Source organism: Benincasa hispida, chromosome 3 (genome assembly GCF_009727055.1).
Source record: "Benincasa hispida cultivar B227 chromosome 3, ASM972705v1, whole genome shotgun sequence".
Taxonomy (NCBI): Eukaryota; Viridiplantae; Streptophyta; class Magnoliopsida; order Cucurbitales; family Cucurbitaceae; genus Benincasa; species Benincasa hispida.
Window position 1 is genome coordinate 62,361,015 of NC_052351.1, and position 15,073 is coordinate 62,376,087.

The following is a 15,073-nucleotide window of genomic DNA, read 5'->3' on the forward strand; positions in this document are numbered from 1 at the left end:
TGCTTTTAGGAAATTTTGTAAAAAAATCGTTTGAAAGAAAGCTGGTGGACCGCTAACTTTTAGAAATGTTTCATGAATTGCCTATCCTGAAATTAAGTTGACTCTAGTACATGCGGTAAGAACTAAAGGCATGAATTTCATCATTGAAATCATAATTGGTATGGGGAAGAATGTGGTGACTAAGTAAAGTAATCAAAATTCAATGATTGCGTCAAACTAAAGAGGACGTGATAATAAAATTTAGAAATATTAAAATGAGATGCGAGGTGCAAAATTGGAATAAAAAAGTTAAAGAAAGATACAACCCCCAAATTTACTCTGTTGCCCACATCATCTGTGATCGCATCCTTGCTTGTGGTAGGCCGATTCCTCGATTGCGATGGGCTGGTCGAACTGGTCGTGTGTTTTTAGGTTATCGCATAGCTCCACCGCAATCGTTCACTACTATCATTGCTTAAATATCAAGAGGATAAAAAGTATGAAAGATAGAGTTGGTAATTTTAAAGAGTAGTGGTTGTACAAAAAGTAAGGTAAGTTCATGAAAGAAAAATATCAAAAGGATACTAAAAAATGCATCCCTGATGAGTTTGTTCGCATATCAACGCATGGACTACTCGTTTCTTCTTCAATCTGAATTTTTCAGCTCCACGGAGGGTTTATCTTCTTTTCTTGATCCTCTGGGATTTTGATCACCTCAAGCCTGAGCTTCTTCCCATTGATGCTCATCGTGAGCTCTTCTTTGTGCACATCAATTTGAGCACGACCAGTAGATAGAAATGGTCATCCCAATATGATGGGCACATCTTCGTCCGCCTCATGATCTAGAATGATGAAGTTTGCTGGTAGAATGAATTTATCAATTGTGATCAAGACATCCTTCAACTCTCTCTTAAGGTGTACTAGGGACCTGTCCACAAGCTAGAGAGTCTCCATCGTGAGTGTCAGCTATCCCACATTCAATTTTTTGAAGATTGAAAGTGTAAATGTTATTTCCCTATGTTCCCCGAGTTGCAAGGGAGCTCAGTTGAGCTCGACAGCATCCCTTACGGTCTATTTTTCAGCTCTCCTACAATCTATCCTATTTAGATTTCTAGATTGCGGACGGAAGTCACCTAGTTCTGGAGGACCGTCTCATTCTTTTCAATGTATTGCGTTAATAGGTTCTCCAGAGAGGATGATGGCTATGCTTGCGAGCTATTGGCTTGATGTTGCGATTGACCGTTAATTTGTTGGAAAAATCTTGGCGGTCCTTCTTTTTGCACCATAGGTTGATAACTTTGTTGTTGGGCATTTTTCCAAGCGAAATTAGGTGGTTTCTCCACCAAGGTTGTATGTATTAGAGGAAGGGTTTTTCTTTACGAAGTAACTGACTACGGGTTTCTTAGACATTCTTCAATCTGATGCGATTCTCCACAAGTAGCATAACTGGTGCTCATCTGTTCAATTGGGTTTACTTGCCCTCTTTGCATTCCAGGGTTGTTGATTGAGATGCCCTATAACAGATTAATCATCGCATTCATTTGATTCTGTAGAGATGCGATGGCCCCATTGTTTGCGTTACCTTCTCGAAGTTTTACTCGTAGACCGCTCTCTTGCTAATCTTCATGATTCTTTGATATGCGATCAAGGATATTCTTCGCCTCATCATGAATTTTATCAAGCAGACCACCAACTGCTGCCGCATTGGCAGTTGTCTGCAATGCAAGATTCAATCCGTGATAAAATATTTCCATCTGGAGACAGTCTGGTAATCTATTGTGCGGACAATCTCGCACCAATCTCTTAAACCTCGCCCACGCGTAGCTGAGTGATTCGTCTATTTCCTGTTCAAAATTCGTAATTAACTTCCTCCTTCTTGCATTCTCTGTAGGAGAGAAGTATTTCTTCATGAACTTCTCGACCACCTGTTCCCACGAAGTTATCTTTCCTAGTTCGAGGGAATATGGCCATTTCCTTGGTTGATCACATAACGAAAATGGGAAAAGCGTGAGTCGAACTTCTTCAGCAGAGATATTTGGGAACACAAAAGTGTTACAGATTTCAATGAAACTCCAGAGATGGGCGTGCGGATCCTTGCCATGCCTTCCGCCAAACTGTCCGGCTATCTGGATCATCTGTAACATAACCGGCTTCATCTCAAACCTCGATCCGTCCAAAGCTGGCCTCATGATTCCTAGAGAGAAATCATATAGGTTAGGTGGCGCATAGTCCCGGATGGGTCTATTGCGGTAGTTTGCAAGGAGAATGGGGTTTTCCATGATGTTGTTGATGGAAAAATAGGGTTGCGCAGCGGAAATGAGAATCAATTTTACTCTAATTGCACAAATTAAACATACAACCCTAAATTAATTAATTAGGTTTTTTTTTAAATATTACCTTTGAAGCTCCCGAAACGCTTCTATCTCCGCTCGAACACAAACTAGAGAACCAATAGAGCTTACCTACTATCCTCCAAACCGGATTGTGAGACCCGATGGATAAAGAACCCAAGAGAGAGAAAGAGATGGAAAAAAGAAGATGGATTTTTTTTGGGTTGGGTTTGGGTTTTGAATTTTTCTCAAAAAATGGTGATTTTTTCCAGCCTAAATGTAGAAACCAATTTTGGCAAAATGTCAAAAGTCTTTTATCCAAAATGAAAGCCCAAATTTATAGAAACAAGCCATGCAAAATTGCATGAAACAAATTCATAAAAACCCAACACCTCAAAATCTACTATCTAAGTGGGCTTGATGTCTCCACTATAAGCCAACACCTAGCCCACTATTTTATTAGTAGAATTATCTAACAAAAGTTTTGATTTTCCCACTAACTTTGGTCAAAGGGCAAAATAGTCATTTTGTCAAAGTCAAACTTTGACCGAAAAGTCAACCTTTTGACTTTTTATGATTTTTTGTGTGTTGACTAATTTTGACCTTCCGAGCATGAATCTGCATTTATTTTCTCGAAAATCAAATCACATTTGAATATAAGATCGGTCAAATTTTGACTTTTCAAGTCAAAAGTCAACTCTTTGACTTTTTACATCTTTGACTATTTCCATTATTTCCAAGCGGCCGAATATGAACATATTCATATTTTTGATATTTAAATCACATTTAAATATTAAAGTTGTATCTCTAAACTAAAAAACCGACCACTATATCACATATACTTGTCGATTTCTCTCTCTTCACCTAATTCGAACAATTCGAATTATTCTATCATACTGTTCTATGTTTATTCCATATGATCTAGTAGGGGTACCTAATGGACTTATAGATCATGGGCTCCAACAATCCGAGATTAGCTGACTAAACTGTTTAGATGGAGCAAATTTACATTTGTTAACTCACGGGTCATTCCACTATAGTCCCGTAGTTGCACTCCTCTCACTATAGATATATTTGTGTCCATATGATATAACCATGATTAGTAAGCTAATCCTTCACAGGTTGTTTGTAATCTCGACTGGGTCATAAAAATCGTTTTACCCCTGAGACTACATCTTATTCCTTAAGTTCCACTGATTCTCTAATGAACAATTAGTTTAATGTCCAACCTATAAATCAAACCTCTCTCAAGCCAAGGAGAGGTTGGGGCCCCTTGTTCAAGACCTGGATTCAGTACTAAAGGGAACAAGCTATCTACTATCCCTATAACGGGTAGGAATGATTTCCGTCTTGCACCTTATGTTCCCAGCTATCCACCTAATCTTACCCCTGAAATAGAGGCTTATTGGGCTAGTGATAATGAGTTGCCCTCACCTATTCAGATCTAAGGATAATTCCGAGTCAACAAGAGTTCATAGTTAGCTCAGGATTAAGATTAAGTTACCTAGGTCATCAATTAACGAAATAGTCAGTTTTATACATTAAACGACATTTAGAACGTAAAAAGTGACTATTTCATGGTTCAGTCTTATGTAAACTCTTTACATAGGATGGCCCCATTTTCATGTCTCCATATGAACAGTTTAGGAACACATCGTTTGTATTAACTATAAAATGGGCCGCATCCATAGTGTCCCCAGAATAAGGCGCCCAAACTTATTCATATACTATAGACCATTTTGGCTATATATTTGAACTTGATCCACATTTATATCACTACATAAAGTTCAAACTTAAACTTAATAGCCTCGGAACCTTAGTTTATTAAATTCATGAATATAGAATTTAAGTTTACTAAAGTTTTCAATAACAACTTTATTGAACAAGAATATGATATTACAAACTATGAGTTCTAGGACATAAAATCCAACAGTTGTTCGCGTTTGTGGCTCTTTCTTCCGGTTGTTCCACCATTCTGGGATTTCTTTCTTGTTGTTGTCGACGGTTGTTTCTCTGTCTTCTTCGAAATGTTCTTTCGATCTATGGGTTGTAGTTGGGCTCAGGAACATGTCCTTCACTCATGTGACACCTGCTTCTTCCCTTACCAAAGGAATGGCAGTGCACAGAGGTCAAAAGCTGCAAAGAAAATAAAAAAGGTTCATTATTAGCACAATATGTACTGCCATAGTCCCCGGCAACGGTGCCAAAAACTGATGCGTTGTAAATTGTGATGCGATTATGGTATGAGTTTGCGAAGATGTGTTATACGGTGAACATGCAAGTTTTCCTAATAAAACCCAAGTATAAGCCTTACTAGGTTTCCTGGTAAGTCCAAGTCTAACACAGGGACTACTGAGTAATATGCGACAATTACTTTGATTCTCTTGCGGTGGTGAAAACAAATAAGTTTGGTGGTGTTTTGATTAAAAAAATTTCCTATGCGACGGAGTTCGAACGAAGAATTGATGAAATCGAGAAGTACAATGAGTATGCGAGGAGAGAATGGGCTTAGCTAACACTTCCTAAGATTACATACAAGTTATGCTATCATGCTACACACAAACAACAACACGTCATCTCCCAATGCAAATGCCATAATTCCTATTTCTAGGACACATGCGATGTATACAAAAAATTCGATAGGACTTATGTCTAAGCCTCTATTCTTGTTTATGTGATGATGAATGATGCACACATAAAACAAGGTGACCGCATACTATCATATCCTATTCCTAGGATACATGTGATGTGTAAATAGCGATAGAACTTATGTCTAAGTTTCTATTTCTTGCTTATGCGATTCTAATCTGACTCTCTCAAGCCTAGATTCTAATCTGGCTCTCTCAAGTCTAGATTCTATCTTTAGATTACTCTCTCAAGTATCTTTAAAGGGTGAATGACACATACATAAGACAAGATGATTGAATAAAATGTAAATCTTAGGTCATGCCAGCTAAGTAATTCTCAACCCATTCGGGAATTTAGCTACTCATGCGAAATGTGGAGAGATTGAACATAGATTGAAATGAGATTTCCATTTTCTACAAATAAAGTGCTGAATACAAAAGAACAAATGGAATTTAGAGACAAGAAGCCCGGTAAGTAATGTTTTGCTTTCCATGGCCTTTTACACTGTCTTTTTCACTCTAACTCTGTCCAGATGAATATTCTTGCTCTCGCAAGTGTTAGTCCTCTCTCTCTTTATAGCGCTTTCCGGAAGTCTCTCGATCTGTCCAGGAATGACCTCTGGGCTTCTTCCTCTCCTAGCTTGTCTTCGTCTTCTAAATCTAAGTATGAGTATGTATGTGAACAGACTGACGACTCTCTAACTTATTCTATCTTGATTTATCTAATATGTTCTTTTACAATGGTGGCCTTCGGTATTTATAGAGCTCAAGGTGAAGCAGACTTTCTCTCTAATGATTGCAATTATGGGTGGTCATTAAATCTCCTGCTCTGATGCGTTGATTAATAGTCACCGAAAGTTGAGTATACTTGCTATAGTGTGGCTTTAACGGCTTGTCAATTAAATTCGGATTCGACTGTCATCAGCTTTCCATCCCATCATGATTTATTATGTTGTCACCTTGATGCGCACTTTTTATACGGCCACCTTTTTGGGTAACTTCTTATGATCGCTTGCGATTGCATGACTTTGCGATCACATTCTTCAAGCATGCTGACGCTAATTTCTTTGATCGCATTTTCCCTTGCGCCAACGCATTTTTCCTGCACAAAATAAGTAAATTAACTGCTTTTATGCGATGGGCCCATGCGATCGCAATCTCTTCAATTTAGCGCTTTTGGACATGATATTGTTTATTTTTACCGTCGCATTCTCTCATTATTTTACTTATTTGAGTTGTAATAACGTGTATTTCTACCCGTTATCACCTACTTAGCAACCAAACAAAATGATGCATTGACGGGGAAGGCTAAGCCATTTAATCTTTTTCTTAACTAATTTGACTAGCAAACTTTAAAACACAAAAAATATTTTCTTTTCTTTGTGTCTACTTGTTTTAATATGACGGACATGAACATCTATTACGCGCTTCAAGCGATGTATGTAACCCATCAAAGAGAACAAAAGGTAAGAGAATTTAATGAGCTTAAAAGTGAAATAAATGAACTTACCTCTCTTGTTCGAGTTTTGGTTACTGAAAACACACAGGATTCGCGTGGTCCTGAGCGCGAATGCTATGCTCCTTGGGAGATGCCTAACCAAACCCCGTTATCGATGTCGTATCCTTCTACCAATTTAGGTAATTTCTTAGAAAATTTAGTTGATGAACTTTTTGACTACTCTTGTGAGTTTGTGCAGAAACATTCTTATCTTTCTCAAGAAACATTGAGTTTCCAGCAGGATGGCTTCTATTCTGAACATGAGGTTAGAACTGACTTTCAGAATCTATGTGACCTTGTAGCCCAGATTACTGATTCAGTTAGGACAATCAATGAACCTTGGGAAGATGCATGTTCTGAGAATACTGAGTTAAATGGTGGAGAGATTCACATCGACTATCCATTGAGCTGCTAGTTCTTCGAAATTCTTATCAAGGTAAGACGTTGGATTTAATAATGTGTGAACTTGCTAATGGCTTTTCTAATTGTGAGTAGGATTCAATTGAGTTTCATCTCAAGACTCAAACCCCCATGCCGGTTGAGGCCCGTCAAACCCTTGAACTTGCATGCTCCATGCTTACATTGGAGAACCATTCAGAGCCTTCCATCGTCTGTAGCACTGAAGCCAATCTAATAGAAGAGTTTCCTTGGACCGACGATGAAGATGGTGTTTATTCCACACCATATTCATAACAAACAAGTAGGGATAAGTATGAGCTTGTACCACACCTCGAGGAATCTCAAGTAAAACATTTAAAGGCTTCCAAGCCTAGAACAATTCTTTGTCCTAGAATTTCTTGCATCTTTGATTACTGCTCGTATTTTCCTTATGAATCAAAGTAAGTTGTTGAGTATCTTCTTTCTTTTGACTCTTTTGAGTCATTTGAATCTTTTAATTCTTTCTTTTCCCCTTTTTTGCCAAATATTAGAAAATCCAAATTCGACCTGTCTAGTTCTCGAAAGAGGATGAGATCTCTTATAGCCGTTCCAACTATATAGATTCATCCAAGAAAGGACTGGAGAAGTATGAGAATTTTTACGTACCTTGAAAAGCATAAGAGACAGGTCGCGTTGAGCAATCGACGTTAAAATTTTCCCTTCCTGGAGGTAGTTAGGCGTCAAAAATAAAACAACTTTTTCAATTTTCTTTTAATAAACAATTTATTTTTCTAAGATTTTCATTTTAGATTTAATTTTTTTTTAGAATTATTTCTTATTTTTAGAGTAAAATCTATAATTTTTTAGTCTTAGTTTTGATTAAGAAAAAAAAATTTAGGGCACGGCGTTGTAACGCTGGGTAACCAGCGTCGCGACACTGCGAGGCAGAATCGCATTTTAAACGCAGATTTTGCCATTATTGAGATACATTCTTCTTCTTCAACACTTTTTCTCTCAAATTTTCTTCCCACCTCTCACCTATTCTTCATCCCCACTTCAAATCCAAGCCATTTTTCTTTCCGACTCATCAATTCCTTCACTTTTCAAGGATTTCTTCCTTGAATGTTTTTGGGTTTTCACCAAAAAACCATTTTAGGGCTTTCTTTTCTCTTCCTCTCAAGGAAGGGATTCAAACACCCAAGGTAATGCATTCCATATTCTTTTAACTCTTTTATGGTTATCTTGAATGTGATTTGAGTTATGCTTGATAGAAATTTGAATTTTGTTTAATGAGAAATTGGAATTTTTGTTTGAATATGCTTGATTTGCTTGAAAAGAATGAATTTTTATTTTGAATTGTTGAGTCTTGGATAAATAGCAATAATATGCTTGGGAATTTTTCTACTTGCAAGTTTCTAAATTGATTAGAGGTGTAAGATTATTATGTTTGAGAGTCTTTTAGAAGAGTGAATTAGGATTTTCTTAGGTTTCAACCCCTATTCTGTTATTTTTCTTAGAATATTTCTTCATGGGTTCTAAGTCTAAGAAAGGAAAAAAAATGTTTCCAGTTCAAGTGGTAGCCTCCACATCCCAAGTCTAATATCCCTAGGTTTGTTTCAAAAGGAGCTGAGAGTAGATACCATCAAGTGGTAGCTCTTAGGAACCTAGTGCCAGAGAGAGCTTTGACCTTAGAGCCAAATTTCTATCCCCAAATCACTTCCGAAATACAGAGAGAGGATGGGAGGCCTTTGTAGCTAACCTTGGTGAGACTATCGTTCCTTTAGTTAGAGAATTCTACGCCAATATTGACCTAGATAGAGATGTATCTTTAGTGAGAGGTGTTAGAGTCTCTTTCTCTTCTTCTAGAATTAATAATACCTTTGGTCTAGCTAAGTTTGATGATGAGTATGGTCGGTTTCTATCTTAACCACTGGATGAACAAGAGATTATAGAAGCCCTCTATGGGCAAAGAGCTCAATAGACACGTTCTAGTGGTGTTGCAGTAAGGTTTAGATCTATGGACATGTCTACAGTAGGTCAAATATGGCATGCTTTTGTATGTTCCAGATTAATGCCCATCCTTAGGCTGATCGATGTGACCTGAGATAGAGCCAAACTTCTTTATTGTCTCATTTAGGGTATGTCCATTAACATCGAGATAGTAATCCATTCTTCTATAAGACGATGTAGACAGTGTTCTACAACGGGTAGCCTTGGACACCCTAGCTTAATAACCTTGATGTGTCAAAGGTCCGGAGTAGAAATACCTAGAAATGAAGAATGTATGGGGCATAAAGCTCCAATTTCTAAGACGACCATCTCAGCCTTCCGAGGTCCTGGAGTTGAGGAACTGCACAAACAAGAAGAAGAAGAGCTAAGTGAGGAAGATGAGCATTTAATAGAAGAACCACATAGGGTAGAACTTCCCAGTCATCCACATGAACAACCCACTAGTGGTGACACCTTAGGTGAGCAAGCACTTAGAACTGCCATTGAAGCCTTAAGGGTGAGTCGTGAAACCACTCGCCAAGTTAGGCGTATGCAAAGAACTGTCGATTTCATGTGCGAAAGAGATCGTCTTTACTACCCTAGCATAGGTTTTTCAGTACGATCTTTAGTGATAACTCGACTCACCTGACTTGGAATGACCTTGGCATCACACATATTTTTCTAGTATCTTCTTCCATTTTTGCCCTATCTTTTATCTTTCATTTTTATTTTCACTTTTATTTTCTTTCCCTTATTTGCTAGGTTTAGAATTTTTAAAATTTCTTCATTTTCTTGTAGCTTTTCTTTTCCTTTCTTTTTTTTTCTTTTCTTCTTTTGTAGGACTAAACAAGAATGAAAGAAAAATAAAAACAAAGAAGCAGGAAAAATGTCTACCACTACCCATTGCGCAAAATCAGGGGAGTTCTTCTGTTCCCTTTATCATTTTGTCTTTATGCTTAATTTTTAGTTTTACAAACATTGAGGACAATGTTTAGTTTTTAAGTTGGGGGTGGGGAACATTGCATGTTCTTAACATTTTTTTTAAGGTTGTAAAAATGAGCCTTACAAAAAAAATTGCTCTATTATCTCTATTATCGTTGCATGTCTTGAACCCTTGAGCACCTGAGCTCGGGTTATGTGGATTTTATGTCTCGATGAAAAATGTATCTCGATTAGGCTTTATTAAATTCCTATGGCATTATTTTTGTTCTCTTAAAAAACACAATATCATTATCTAGGCATCATTTCTCTTACATGACTCATTTTTTGTTTTCAATGCATGATTCATCTAAGTATGTTCATTCTTTAAGAACAATATTCACTTTGTTTGCCATGATCATTTGCTTTTCTCAATCTTTTGATTCTTATCAATGAACTTTGATGATACATTCTCTCAAGCAATGATACAAATCAATTTTAAACTTCTTAAAATCTTTTCTTACAAAATTTGAAACTCTTTTTTCAAAAGAAAAATTATTTTCCTTTTAACTTCATAAAAAATTGAATACTTAATCTTTAGATTTATTTAGAATCTCAAACTCTTAGAAATGGCATATCTACTTGATTTTCTTTGTCACCCCGATAGAACAATCTTTGGTCTACGAACAACCATCTTGTTTTAGAGGCAAGTCTAGACATAGAGGAATAAAAAAAGGCCTAGTGTATAAATTTGCTAGCACAAAAAAAAAAGAAGAAAAAAAAAAAAGAGACAAGCTTGCCAATTGACATAACAAAATAACATAACCTTCACTAGCGGGTGTGAGTGTGCATGGGTAAAGGTGGAAAGAGCTACCTTCATCGTGTTTCTGTTAGGGCCCGCAAGAAAAGAGCGATAGGTTCTCGGCGTATGAGTGTGAAAGCTATCACTCTAAATAAAAGAAATGTCAATTACGTTTTGTGTGTGTGAGTTTAAAAGGCACCGTTGTATTAGAATTTCCTCTATCCAACACAAGTTAGGTATATCCTAGACCGATAACCAAGCCAGTGTAGGGCAAAGAGGAATTGAGAATTGGATATAGCCTTTCCACTAGTTTTAGCCTTTAAATAAACTAAAATTGAGTAGTCTTTTCTTTTATGGCTTTACAAGAAAAAGACATTTTCTTTTCAAAAATAGGCTTCAATTCTTTGTTAGAAAAATTTTAAAGGCCATTTGTATCATTCATTTGCTTGATTGTTGAAAAGAGAGATATGAATCAAATTTTTTGGCAAACCACATGAATATACTAAACATTTTTAAATGAGTTCTCTAAATGAATGCACATTTGATATTCATGTTTTTTCTTAAATGTATGCATATTTCTAGTTTGGACTTGCCAGGACGACCAAGAGCTAAGTTGGGGGTGTTTTGTTAGGTTCTTAAAGGATGTATATTTTCTATGTTAATTCCCCCCAAAAATTGTGTTGATTATTTGCTTTAAATGTTAATTTTGTAGGTAAAACGATCCCCGAAGCATTTAGAAGTCATTAAGAGAAGATCAAGCCAAAAAGGATCCAAAATAACCAAGAAATTCAGCAATTTGAAGAGAATCGAGTAAATTACCAAAATACCATAAAGAATGCAGCGTCACGACCCTAGGAGAGGTGTTACGCAACACTTGAAGACGGAACGCTTCATTCTGCTGCAAAACAGGGCAGCGTTGCAACGCTCCAGACTTTGACGTGAAGCACCATGCACGCGCGCGCCTTGCGTTCATGAGCGATTGAAGGTAGCGTTGCAACGCAAGCCAAATGCTCCTTGGCCTTTTCATCGATTTAGCGTTGCAATACTACCCCAGCATCGTGATGCTAACCAGCGAACTATAAACGATTTTTCTTTCATTTTTGCAAAAGAGAGGAAGAAAATCCATGGTGGTTGGGATCTCTCTCCGAGTTCTATCACTTTTGGTAATTTCTTGTTCCAATTTAGGTTAGATTTTATATTTTTGTTGAAATGTAAACAAAACTCTTATAATTCTTCATACAATTTGTCAATGAATTTGTGAAGTTTGACTGAATCTTGTTTCTAGATTTCAAGGGTTCTTGCAATTCTTTTGAGTCTTCTACTTTCTTTATCAATTGCAATCTAATTTGTGCTTTCTCGAATCTAATTTTAATTCTTGAAGCATGTTGAATGATTTGTGCTTTCTTGTTTCTAGATTTCAAGGGTTCTTGCAATGCTTTCAATGTGCTCGATGGAATGTCTAGCCAAGATCTACAAGAGGCAATAGTAGTTGTGTGTTTGATGGCTATCCTAGGACACACTAATTACTAGATTTGGAGAAAATTTGGTTAATTGAGTAAGCTATCTTAACAATTAATCAACGCATTCGAACCCTAGAACCTAATGTTTATGTTTTCTATTCTATATGGCCGCTATCAAATCCAATAGAAGTAGGAGCATGTAGGTTGATTAGGGTTTGTCCTATCCAATCTTAATCAATGATTAGGACGCTCTCTCGACTAGGTTATTGCTAGTTATCGGCCTTTGTATATGCTAGCTTGATCGAGTTGAGTGAGTAGTTGCCAGCATAATTCGATTGTCAATAAACTTTTAGAATTCGATGATAGGAATTGCATTGAACGTCTAACTTGAACTAGAAGCAAGATCATTCCCTACTTGTTTACATTCATCTTTTATCATTTGATTTTTAGTATTTTTTCCAATTTAATCAAACCCCCATTTTATTGCTTTAATAGTCAAGGTTAGTTAAGAAAGGATAAGAATTTAAACCTTCCCTATGGATTGACCTCTTACTTCCACTTTAATTACGACTTAGTTAGGTTGTTGTTCGATCTTTATAAATATTGTTTATTTCGGGTTAGGTAGAACTAACGACATCTACTTAGCAACCAAACACCAAGATATATGAATTAAAAGCTCTCAAAATTACATTGTTCCAAAATCCCCTAAACTAGAAAATAGCTAGAACTTACCTTCTGATGGAGCTGGAGAGGACAAATTCCAACATTGTTCCATTAGTTACATGAGATGAAGGAATAAAAATACAAGTGGAAGAGAAAAAATGGAAAGAAATTTGGCTGGAGGTAGAATGGGAGGATGATTTAGCCCTAAAGATGAAGATTTCATTTTATAGAATTGCGTTAGCGTCACAACGCTCTTGCCACACAATGTAGAGTGGTGGGTTGCCTAGGCATAGTAGCGGTCAGCATAGAGAAAAACATTGCGTAGCGCACAACATCAAAATCTGGTGCTTCTGGAGAAAAACATTGCGTGTTGGCGCCGTGGTGTTGTGCGCTACGCCTCCAAGGGCATTTTCATCATTTTGCCTTCTCTGAAGCCCATATGCTCTTTTTTTAGCTCCTAATTACTCTAAACTAATCCCAAATAGTTCACAATGGTTGATTCTACCTCCTAGGCGCCCAAAACCTATAAAAATACGAAATAAACACATTAAACATAGCAACAACCCCAAATTAAGAAGAGAAAGATAGTATATTTTCGATGCTATCAATTATCAGTTCTTCTATTTTATACATTCTCTTGTAATTGTTGATATAGGCTTGTTATGTTGAATATGTCTTGTCTTAAAAGATATATATCTTAGCCAAAATGAGAGTTTGTTAGAAATATGATATTGGTTAAATATGTTTCTTTAAGTTTCTAACATTGACTCTTTGGCCTTTCAGGAGTTGTCTCTGTTTTTATCTCTGGTGGATGTCTCAAAGCTTGTTCTTCAGGAGTTGTCTCTATTTTTACCTCTGGTGGATGTCTCAGAGCTTGTTCTTCCAGTTGCCAAATCTGCAAAATATTTCTTTCCTTATTTAACTTATTCTGCAAAATACTTTATTTAGAATGTTTTCCTTTTTTGTGGTCTATCGATTTTATATGGGAATATTTTCCTTCATTCTACTGTGATATTTATGCCCAAGAAGTCCTCATGCTAGGGTTGTCGTGCATATTGTTTATAAGATCTTAGTGTGTGCTTTTCCTAATTTTACAGCTCTACATTGTTTCTTTGAGAAGAAGTTATTTGTGGCGGCGTGTTCTTCAATTATTCTTACTATATTCACGAAAGTTGATTGCTCTTAAGGAGAGTCTAAGACTTTATTGTTCGATAATGATTTCTCAAGCCTCAGGGAGAGCCTAAGGTGTTGTTCCTCAAGAAGGGAGTTCTCAAGACTTAGGGAATATCTTTCCTTGATACACTACCCCCCAGACGTAGGTGGTTTATCATCGTGCTGGGTTACCAATCTTGGTATGTTTATTTTTTTATTTACTCTCTGTTGTTTTATTGTTGTTTTTGAATTTTCTAGGAAGTTGTGTAAGACAATCACATAGTGTGCGAGTAACCACTTTCCAAATGTTCAAAATTATTAGTAGAACACTTTCTTCCCCATAGATGGTGCCAACTATAGATGCCAAATTTTGGCCAAGGAAAAATGTACCTAACCTCTGTGTGACAACAACGATTAATTTATAACTTGGGAAAAAGAGGACTTGCAAAACAAAGAGAAAGAGCTTTGATTCCTAAGTCAGTAAGAGAACTAAACAATAGAAAAGAAGTTAGAAATTTTCAGATACCTCATATGAAGTCATAATGGTGTATTTATAGAGAAAATTGACTTAGATTTTTCTTTAGGGTTTCCAAGTTGCCTTAAGATGAGGAGATAACCTAATGGGCCAAGAAACATGCTCGGTATCGTATTTGGCTAAGGTTAGCCTCAACCTTGGGCCGAGGCCAAGAGTTTCCATTAGGTCATATCTTAGGCCTAAAATGTCACCTTATGAGTAAAACATGCCCCATTGGACATTAGCAAGGGTTGGCCTCGGCCTTGGCGGCCGAGGCCAAGGCCACTAGCTTGGGGCCTAGCCCAAGCCAGACCCTTTTTTTTAGCCTATTTTGGTCTTTAGTTACCACTTTTGGCCGGTATCACACCTCTTTTTGACTTTGCTATTTCCAAATGTCAATTATACCCTTTGGTCTAAAATCACCCATAACAGTGAAGAAGGTGAAAAAGAAGATGACAATATTGAAGGGTCGAATCCTGAGCGAAAGTGAGGGATCACTTTGCTTCAATTTTGTCTTAAAATTACAACACAAAAAAGAAGAAACATCCATCAATATGTGGTAAATTAAGCATGAAATAATTTTCACAAAGAAGAGAAAGAAACTTACCTTTGAAAATCCTCTTCAATTTTTTGGCAATTCTTCTTCCTCAACAAATTTCCATAACGATGGTTCTTCCACAATCAGTAAGAAGACGCCATTAAAAATTCTTCCATGCTATTCTTTTGACAAGGACCGATTTGTTGGAACCAAAAAAATTAATTA